A 12,307-nucleotide genomic window follows, 5' to 3' on the forward strand; every position below is an offset into this window, starting at 1 on the left:
ATTTCCAATTTAATAGAAAATATTATACTAAAAAATCTGGCATACCTATGGGGTTCATTATTTGGCCCTACATTAGCTGAACATATTATCGATATCGATACATCCATTAATAATATCCATGGCATCAAATTCTTCAACAGTTATGTTGACGATTGTTTTATAATCTATGACCCTGTAATCTTAAAAAGTAATGACTTGGTTACAACTGTTAATGGCCTTGATAACAACATTAAATTTTAAGTTGAGACCAACTTCACAATACATTCCTGGATGTTTTAGTTACTAGACATTCTAATACCCTTGAAATAGAAAATTACAAAAAATCATGTAACGTTAATAAAGTCTTGGACTACCACTCACATACTCCCTTGTTCATAAAAAGAAACTTTTTGTCAATTTCATAAAAAAGATATTTATTAATAGAACTACCTCTGATTATAAAAATAATATTGAGATCACATACATTGTTAAGACCTTCTTATTAAATAATTACCCAAAAGTACTCGTACTTCTAGACAAATGGATAAAACAACTTAAGTGTAATAATAACACCAATGTCCATACTGCTAATCCCGTTAACAACAATGATACAAAAAAGTTCTTTGAACTTACGTATGTCAAAAATATGTTTGAGAAAATTAAAATGGTCTTAAAACAGTACCAACATCAATTTATTCCCTGACCTTTGTAATAAAACCCCAAAATACATCCAACCAAACCACCCAAACAATATGGTTAATGTCTTTTAAAAAAGCAATGTGATATACAGGTTTAACTGCAACTATAATAATCATGTGACCTATGTAGGTGAAAGAAAAAGATGTCTCGAAGTTCGTATAAAAGAACACATAAACGCCATCAAATACAATTCTGAATATTCTGCAGTTGCTAAACACTGAAATCTATATATATATATGTGAAATAGATAAAAGTACAATAAAAGCACTAAAATTCAAAACTAACACTTATAAACGTAAATATTTTGAACATATAGAGATTTTAAAAATTAATCAATCAATATATATTATAAACGTAAGTGTACAATGTGAGTGCCGCTAAAACTGAAAAACGAGTTCCGATACGATCAAGGGAGTTATATGGTGTGGTAGTTCTCTATCCCCCATCCATGAAGACGGTTCCCGTTTTTACCTGAAGGACGTGCTGTTGAAGATATAAGGGCTGGAAGTTTTGCCCTCTAGAAATTTCTAGAACAGTCCAGAACATTCGAGAGTATTCGAGAGCATTCCACAACATTCCAGATCGTTCCGGGATGTTCTGGAACGTTCGGGAACATTCCAGATCATTGTGGAACATTCCAGAACACTCTCGAATGTTGTGGAATGTTCTGGAACATTGTGGACCATTCGAAGCTTTTCTTGTATGGGTGGGACTACCCATTGGTGGGGGGTATATAAAGCAAGATCCGTCGTGGGTTCGAACGTCAGTTTCTTATCAGTGACGAAGGGAAGAACCGAAAAAGAAGTGAAAATTCTGTTATTAGAAACGTTTAGAACGTTCGAAATTTTCGACAAACACTTCCAGTTATCTTCAATTCAACACCAGCAGACGAGATCAATGCATGGTTAAAAAATCACATCTCTGGCCACATATACAAATACTGCGACTAACAAAAATATGAGAGTTGAACTGTCGAAAGACGAAACAATACAGCACATTTTACTCAAAAACTTTTACAAATAGGCGAAGGCACATATCCCACTGACCAGACGACCGGCCTCATGAACTCAACAGTGATTTTTTTCAACATAGCCACTACTGAAAACGAACTCATCGACCAAATTTATCCAAACATTGTTCACAACTATACCAATCCGGAGTGGCTATTTCAAAGGGCAACTTTGGCAACTAAAAATAATATTGTCGACGATATCAACTTTAATATTCAAAAGAAAATTCCCGGCGAGGAGATAATATACAAATCGATCGACACGATGGTAAACGTTGAAGAAAGTCAACTTCCCTACAGAATTTCTAAACTGTTTGCAAGTACCAGAAATTCCATTACACTGCCTTCGACTGAAAATTGGATCTCCGATCATACTACTCAGAAATCTGAACTTACTAAAACTATGTAATGGAACAAGGATGATCGTCAAACAGATATCGAATAACATCATCGAAGCCGAACTTATGACTGGAAAGGACAAAGGACACAAAGTATTTATTCACAGAATACCACTGATCTCTACTGAACTGCCATTCCAATTTAAAAGACTGCTAATAAACTTCACTTCTAATACGGGAAGGTAATATAATTCTCTCCACTTGAATAAAAACCTTTCAATCTCCAGTGTTATTCTTCTTGGCAAACGTTTTCAACCCTACCAGGGTCTTCTTCAGGCCACTGTTATAATAAATTCAAACAGTACAAAATCGAACAGGAACCGAATAAATGCGATTCAAATCCTAGAACGTCAACGTTAATGTCAAAAATATAGAACACCACACTCTTGCTTCGATGACGTCAAAGCTTGCGTAATTTGCGCTTGTAATAAATCCATATTACATCCAATTATGGGTTGTTCCTTCATAGCAAAATTTCCATGCACTAGAGATGTTGACTGCGTCTTTGGAGTTAATACATGTGTTGTTTAATCCCGCTTTATAAATTTCTAAGGTCTCCATAATCCTTAGTTGGTCTACATGGTGTGATAGCTTAATTAGACGGGCATTCTGTAGATCAACCTTTATTCCAGGTTCTGTGGCTACGGTTGAAAGGGTGGTGGTGTGCTTATTATTATCTATATCATACTTATGCTCCTGGAGACGTTTACGAAGGGAGAGCTTGGTTGATCCCACATACACTAACCTATTATTAAACCTGTCATCCCAAAGGGGGATAGAATATACTCCCGGTGCGCATTTTAAGTCAAGCCTATCTTTCCCGTTGCAAATTAGTCTATAGCTTTACAATTAACAAAGCGCAAGGACACACTTTAAAACATTGCGGCATCAACCTCAAAGACTCCTGCTTCTCTCACGGTCAACTATATGTAGCTTGCTCTCTAGTAGGAAATTCGAAAAATTTGTACATATATACCCCGGATAACAAAATGAAAAATGTTGTTTATAAACAAGTATTGTAATTAGAATATGTTTTCAATAAAATTTTTTTACCTGTTATATTTTAAAGTTTATCCTTTTATTCCAACTACCGCCAGTGGCGTGCCGTCATTGGAAGCGGTGGATGCGCCGCTTCCTTTGTATTTTCTAAAAAATAAATACATATTAATTTTAATTATATGAAAATAATCGCACAATATTTTATTATAATCGCATTATGTATCTTATTACAAATTTCTATACTACACGTGAAAAAAAAGATTGCTATTGTATATTCAAATATTAGTGGCCGAGCGGAAGCACTGTATCGTCAGCATCCAAAAAGCGAGATTCACGCATGCGCTTTACAGAGCACCAACCTCACCCTGTGAAAGCCTAGCTGGTGGAAGCCTAGGACGTTGGGTTGATGATACATGTATACTGCATCCAATTCTATCCAGGACCAGTTCTGGGCTGTTAGCCGCCTGCCCGCTAGATATTTGACAGCCCTCTCCCAATTACGTGACTCACGAGTAGATTTATAACTTAACCCAACCGATAAGAATCTAGTATTCTTATCGGTTGGGTTAAGTGTAGTGTGTAGAAATGTGTGTAGAAATGTGAACAAAGAGATAGGAGATATATAATTATATTTAAAATATAGAATTTTCTTAATCTTCAGATAACTTTTAGAGTTATTTTATAAAATTTTATCCTTCTTAATCTTTCCATAATATTTTTATCAATAGTCAATTTGACATTTTTATTTTTACAGCATAATATTGTATTATACACACAAGCGTCCATTTTGCTTTACACGTGTAGCGGACGTAAAAGCTGCTTTATCTTTGCTGCAGCGAGCGATTTCTTGCAGTAAAAGTTTAGAAACGGTCCGTTACATTGCAGCGTTGATTTAGAAACGGGTTTCAGAGTGTTTGCTGTAAAGCGTTTTCGAGCGTCCCATAAAGAAACGCGACCTTACTCATACCCCCGTGTTCACCAACACCAGTTAGAGTTAAAAGTTAACCAATGAGCGTTCACATACTAAAAGTAAAGCAAACGGTGTTTGGTAATCGAGATTTAACCCTAATTCTAACTTGTGTTGGTTAATACTGGGTATAGTGTAAATATATACAGTACATTGGACACAGTTGATGAATATTTGACCGGGTTGCAATTAGACTATGAGCGGCTTGTGAGTGTGAATTTGGCCTAAACACATTTCTAAATTAATATAATCTGGATTATGCATTACATCAATTTTAACTTTACGCCAATTAGTGTGAGGTGGCGATTTACAGGGGTTTAATTTTAAAATTCTTTCCGCCCTGTGGCAGTAAGAGGGCTTCCTTTTGCAAGCCCATTATGGATTCTGCCAGGCCCACAATGGCCCAGATATCCCGTCAGATCGGTAGGCTACCACCTTGACCGCTCGGCCATCCAGTCTGCGATTTACAGGGTGTCCCAAATTAAGTTTGACATTTTCCAACTGGCTACAGCAAAAACTACCCATCAGAAAGTCATGAAAGTTTTGGAATGCCTTAATAAGATAATGGAAATTTTTTATACAGAAAAAATGGTTAGTTTTAAAAATCACCACTAGAGAGCGTATTATAACTTTATAACAAAACATGTTCAAAACATTATGGCCACCATTGTCTGCTACCGTCTGAAATCTTTAAACAGCATGTTCAACGGTTGCCTTGGAATGTTACTCACGTGGTGTGCAATGTTGTCGTTAAGGTCTGACAGGTGTGGGATCACGGTAGATCAAGTTTTTGATAGTTCTAGAGCCAAAAATCGCATGGATTTAAGTATGGGAATCTTGCAGGACAATACGCCACTATGTCAGTTTAAAAAGAGCCGTCTAGTGGTGGTGTTTGGAATTGACTCTTTTGCTGTAGAAAAAATTTCCATCTCATTAAGGCGTTCCCAAACTTTCGTGACTTTCTGATGAATAGTTTTTGCTGTAGCCAGCTAGGAAATGTCAAGTTTAATTTGGGATATCCTGTACTTCTGTCATTGATTGTACAAAGAATTTTATATTATTATTGTGTTATAAACTTAATAATTTTGCCGTTAGTACAGAATAAGCTTTAAATCTAGAATAATAGGATACTAAAAAAATTTATGATAACATGGAAAATTTTGCGAAATTTACAATGACAAACTGCTATGAATCCTGAAATTATTGAAAATATCGTAGACATTTTACTCTTATGGTAGAACGAGTATTTATTTTCAAAAACTAAACCAAGAAGTAAATTTACCAAGACATTAAAACTAACAGAAAGCAGTTGAGCGAAAGAGAAAAAAATATATATATTGTATATATATGTTTTCTCTTATATGCAGTATATTATGTTACACGGTAACATATATGTTATATATATATATATATATATATATATGTTTTCTCTTATATGCAGTATATTATGTTACACGGTAACATATATGTTTTATATATATATATATATAATTTTTCATTCTCTATATACTGTATCTACATTTATTGATACTCATCCGATCATTAAGACAAGTTGGACAAAGTCAGACAAAGGGGGTTGAACTTCAATAAACGTCCGTTATATTTCATTAAATTTTATACAGTTTATACATTTTATTATTCATAAAGCGGTAAAGATTTTGGGGGGTTAAATTTTTTTGGACGTCCGAAGAGGCGAGGGGTTGCGGAAACTTGGACAAACTGGGATAATGGGGGGAGGAAAAGTAAAAATTTCAAGAAAAATGTGGACGTAATTTATGGACAGCCCCTTGGGGATCTAAGCGAATTAAACACATATTATACGTGCATGTATAATACAGTAAAGCCTCGATTTAACGGACTAATTCAAGAGAGAGAGTGTCCGTTAAAGCCGAAAGTCCGTTATATAATAAAGTAGATTTTCCGAATGCGCGTGTTAAACAATTGACAAATTAGTTAGTTTATTTGTTTTTACATATGTAGATACGTTTGTATAATTAAAATTAAGCATATATGAGAAGTTCAATTTCTCAGAAAAGTTTTCTATAGCATATTATTGCTTATGTACTTAATTACTTAATACCTTACCTTAGTTCTTAGACTGTGACAAATAAATATACGATCTACATCAAAATAAAGACAAAAACGCACAAAAAATTCTTATTTATTCGTCTTCGGATGATGATATACCGAGACACTTCCGTTGTGAGGTTAAGAAAATTGAATTTGAAAAAAAAGTGTAAAAATAATTTTAAAATTAACAGGATATTAATTTTTACATATGACATACGAACCAGAAATTTTGTTCGTTAAATCAAGGTTTTATTGTATTTTAATATTTTTTAATTATTTTGTAAATACAAGTCATTTAAAATATATTCTCTCCATTTCAAATTAGTAGTGTCTTGCTTTGTACATCATATTTTTCCTGTTAGTAATAGAGTCGTTCCAGTCATCTATCTAACTCCTTTCGGGGGATTGAAATAACACGACTTCTGATACAAACCGAAAGTTCGTATATAGTTATTCAGGATCTCTTGCCCTTACGCTTTTCGTATATCTGGTCTCGATATTCATTCATCTAACTCCGTTCTAGAGATTACTGTTTTCTTTATAAAACATTAGAAATTATTTCAGTGACTGACGTGACAAAACGAAATCTAATGTATTCAAGTTTCGCCTCCTATCTGATCTTTGATGTTGAAATAAAAACGTTCGCGAATTATCATGTAATAGCGAAAATCTATATAAATAAAAATATAAATATTCGTTTGTTCAAAATCTTAAATCTCTGAAAGTTCTTAACCGATTGCTTTGAAATTTTGACACAACGTTTCATTCGAATACGCGCGTGTTTTTATCAATATATTATATAGATGTCTAAATGCCCCCCGCGGGGGAGAGGGACAAAATTAAGGCTTACCATGAAGAACTGGTCTTCTGTTATTCTATTTTAGATGCGGTTTTTTGCGTTTTTGATTGCGTTTTAATAGGGTACGTCAAGAGAATGTACACTAAGAAGTGATTTTTCGAATTTCCCCCCCCGAGGGGAGTGTTATACATTTATAATAGATACATTTTGAGCCACAGCAACGCGTGGCGGGGTACAGTTAGTATTTTTATAAAAACAAAATGTATGCGCTATAAAAGTAATACGGGTCCAAATAATTAAATCTATTTTAACTTCATTTTACCTTACTTTCTGAAAATCTATAATATATCTCAATAAAACATGAGATTTAGATGAATGGTTTGAAACACAATACAATTAATTAAATTTTCTGTAGTGATTGTCGTGTTAACTCATATTCTTAACGCTGCCTTTAATATTTAATTATATAATTAGGATTAGTCTAAATTCGTAAGTATTTTTATATATTCGTATGCAGCTTCTTTATATTGATGAAACAAAAATTCTAATAATTGTTATGCGACTGTTTAATAATCAAAAATTTTACATATTTGAAGTCTAATTCAAATATATAATAATTTTTAAACGTGAATCTTGGAAAATGCGATGATCAAACATTTGGAAATATTGTTATTTTTTCATTAGTATCAATCAAATATTTTCAATTTAAAAATACCGTTTTTTAAATGTTTTTATAAAATTTTAGTATATACGCACTACAATTTTACAAACATTTTATACTACGTTTATGTAAATCAAAAATATTTGTTTATGAAATAAAAATTGTTTGTTATTTCACAAATTTTGTGCTACTTTTGAAATAATGTTTTAAATCATAGATTGTGCTAAATCAGAAAAGAATTTAATTCTCTTAATGATGCTTTCCTTAATATTTGTGTCATAGGATTAAAAACTTAATTAAATTTATATTAAATTTAAATAATTTTTAAAACACAAATCGACTTCATTCTAATAACACAGGCTTTTATCGTTTGCAAGATGAAATTTATGTCATTCTGTATTCATATGACGCAATTCTATCACGCCCGGTCGACGTCTAGAATAGGTTTTACAGATGTTTTATTGTACACATTGTACACTACCGGTACTTCTTACTATAGAATAACTATTTACAATTTATTTTATTGTTCTGATCAAAATAACTATTTTTTATCTACATAATTTTTTATTATTAACGTTTAAATACGATATCATTAGAGCTACTTATTTTTCTTAAAAAATTACAGATAGCAATTTAAAAAGGAACGAAAAATATATTTTTAATTTAAATTTCTAAACATTAAAAATTGATATATTATATTTAAAATTTACTAAATTTATAACATTAATTATTCTATTACTTGAAAATAACATTTATAAAGTAATAAATGAACAAATAATATTTTATTAAATATTATTTTGTCTACAATTTATTAACTAATTAATTATAAATTTATTTAAATTATTCCAACATTCTTCGAAAGATCATCAAAAATTTTATTATTTATAAAAGTATTAATTAAAATAATCTATTGATAGTGCTGTATTAGATATAAAATATATTATTTTATTTATAAAAATAAATAAAATACAGTAATATATTTTATATCTAATACAGCACTATCAATATAATCGATTTACTAATATATTGCAATTTGAAATTTAAATTGGAAGTTTTATATAAAAACGAGGCTACATTGTTATTCAGTATGTACACATACAAATGACGTATTCAATGACATATCAGTTTTGTTTGTATTTATTACAAAATATTTGACGAAAGCAGCTGTAAAGATGAAGAATATTCTTGAAAAATTCCAACTTTACAAATTATGTTTTATTCTAATGACAGTAAGTTATTTGAAAATTTTTTTCAAGTATTTATTCTTTTAAAATGATTAAAATTTGTATTTGAATATAAATTTATAGATTATAATTTTAGTATATTAATTATATACTAAAATTACAATCTATAAATCTAGTTCCAATATAAATGTTAATAATTTTAAAAGAATGAATAATTTATTTATAAACTTTCTATTCATAAATAAAGCTTAGTTATATTAAGATGTTAATAATAAAACTATATTGTAAAAAATAAATTTATACAGTATATTTTATAAGCTTTATTTTTTTGTATTTTCAATTTTCATGTATTTTAGACACAGGTGCATTTTAATTACAGACACTTTAACTTGTGTTAACTTATAAACAGTTTAAAGGTATTTAATAAAGAAGTACAAATATTATCCGGGAATACTCAAATACTAGAAAGTATTCGAGATTCGAGAAGTCGAATATTGCGTTGATATGAAATAAATTCGAATACTATGAATACTTCCGAAATCGTGCCATATGTACTGTACAGTATAGTACAAAGTGGCGGATTCACAAGTACTCAAAGAGGGGATGACTCAAAAATTAAAAGTATTTGAATAATTAATAAGAGTATTTTATTAACATGTGTAAGACAATTGTATTGCGGATAGTCTGATAAATTGTAATTACCATCATAAATGTTTTCTTTTTAAAAAAAACGTTTTGAAGTTTAAACAAATAAATTTTAATTTTTCTTCGGCACTTCTGGTTTAATTTGTAAATAAGAAAAGAAACAGATTAGATTCGGAACTTTTTCGAATATTCTTGTTTCTTAAATAAAAATCTGCAGTAGGTGAGAAGTCAAACATTTCAATTTTTTAGTCTATTGTAGATGAGATAAGAGTACGTAAAAAATAGCTACTTGAAAAATTTCAGCAACAAGTTGCTTAATTTTCCCAGCAACATTTAAAATTTTGATAGTGTCACCTGTTATCATATGTTATTAAAACAATTTTTTATATTTTTAACTATTCTTAATTTTCAGGGTAGGGATGCGTTTTATAAAAAATTGTAAATGCTAATAACAAGTAAAATCGCCATACACAATCCCCTTTATCCCCTCAACTCTCGACCTTTAATCACCAAAATTTATTAGCATCAATCCTCGTAAAAAACAAAGCTCCATACGAAATTTCAGAAGTTTTCGACAAAAAGCACAGGCGTTATTAAGCTTCGAAAAGAGTGAACAAAATTGTGTCTCCCCCACACACTAACATCCATACAAACAGGAACAAAAAATTCCGAAATTTTTTGCATTTATGGACGTTTCAAGGTCTCCTGAGTCCAAAAATGTAAAAATTATTTAACCCCCAGATTTCCCTCGGTTATAATTATATAACAAAACCATATATAACGACATACTTTCTCTCTGTTATATATCACAGCCGGGAAAGTAAAATAAGTATTTTAAAATAAATTACAGTACGTTTTCTTATTTATGAAATGAAATATTCCAATTATATTTTCATTAGTGCGAAACTAAAAATTTATTCGTAATATTATATTATTATGTTGGGTTTAGTGGGTTTTACTCGGTTCACACCGGTGGCTGTGTACTATGCCGGACCAGAGTCAAGGCATAGCAATCAAAAACAAAACTAAAATCAAATAAGTATGTCAGTGTCAGTGTCCGTATTCAGGAATTTCCTAACAATATGGCATGTATTCAATATAGTGGCCTTTTGTATTGTGATGTATGTATTTCTATTCAATTGTAATGTTCCCAGGTTTCTGTATAGTGCTTATTGTACCTGTACAGGAGAGAATGACAAGTACAATAAACACCCTTTCCATCCTCCACAGATGTCTTATTTCCTGGGCGAGTTCTGTGTACTTGCTAATTTTTTTAGTGAATATGTTTTGTATATTGTGAGTGTTTGGAACAGATATGTCTATAATGTATGTGATTTTATTGTGTTTGTCAATGAATGTGATGTCTAGTCTGTTGTGGTAAATTGTTTTATCTGTGATTACGGCTCTATCGTAGTACATTTTGTGCGTGTTGTTTTCCAATACTGTCTGTGGAATGTATTTGTAGTATGGTTCGTGGATATCTAATAATTTGTGTTTATTTGCAAGCTCTTGGTGTATTATATTTGCTACTTGATTATGTCTGTGTAAATAATCTGTCTGTGCCAAGAGCTTGCACCCAGAAGTGATGTGTTGTATAGTTTCTGGCATGATGTGACATTTTTTACATGTGTCATTTGTGAGTGTTGTATCTTTGAGTATGTGTTTTCTGTAGTTTTTAGTATTTATGACCTGATCCTGTATGGCGATCACGAATCCTTCTGTCTCCCCAAAGAGGCATCCTCGATCTAACCAGCTGTTTGACGCAGTTTTATCAACAATATCCTGGGCCAAGTCATGAGGATGCCTGCCATGGAGTGCCTTTCGAGCCCACGATTGCTTAATGGTGTCTATGCTTTTTATGTGTTGTGTCATGGCTATGATGTGAGTGTAAGTTTAATGGTGTGTTATTTGAGTCTGCTAGAGTTACTGCTTTATGTAACTGTGATGTTTCTTGTTTCCTGTAGAAAAACTNGATCTGGTTACTACCATAATGATTATCTCCACAGAATGTGGGTGTGTGGTCACTCTTAGCTTCATTTCTCCCCATAGACCTTACTGGCATGGGTGTCCCTACCAGGAGCTTGTGCTCCAGCCTGCATTGCCCTATGGATCTGTAAAACTACTGGGCTCTCCCACCACGACCAGGTGGTGACCACGGGAGAGTTATTATTATTATTATTATTATTATTATTAAAGTCTAACTTATATCGAAATTATATTATCTAGTTTGTTTGAAAAATAAAGTTGCGAATAAAATTGCGTCATTCGTGGAAAGGAAGTTTTATTTCCAAATAGATATATGAAAGCATGTAACGAGGAATGTGATTAATATTTCCATGGGCGCCTAAAAGTTCTAAAAGTTCTCGCAAATATCTCACAACGTCCCTTTCATCTATCACGCAAGAACTGTCACTAACACATCTCATTTCCTCATTTTTCAGACAAACGAAATAAAAATAAATTCATTGTAAAATACGAATTATTTTTCTCCACAGTGTTTAAATGTCATCGTACTCGCATTAACTATTTGGATATTGAAAGACCCAATTCTGGAATATTTCTATGCTTCAAATGGAGTCTATGGTAAAGCAAACTTTGATTGTAAAGCATTTCTTTCAGGTTTATACATATCATTATTTTTGTTTTGTTTTTCACTCGTCGTTACAATTTTTGGACTAATTACTAACATTAAACATCGCACTATTAAAATAATGGTAAGTTAACATGAATTTAATATATAAAATATTTTTTATATACGATCTGAACATATTATTACATAAATAAATCATTAGAATAGATAGTGTTATAAAAATTTTATCAGTATATTATATTAATTTACAACAATTATTTTAATAATTATCTTATTATCTTATAACAATATAACTATTGGCAATAAG

Source organism: Centruroides sculpturatus, unplaced genomic scaffold (assembly GCF_000671375.1).
Source record: "Centruroides sculpturatus isolate CEXI.00-Female unplaced genomic scaffold, Cexi_2.0 scaffold101, whole genome shotgun sequence".
NCBI lineage: Eukaryota > Metazoa > Arthropoda > Arachnida > Scorpiones > Buthidae > Centruroides > Centruroides sculpturatus.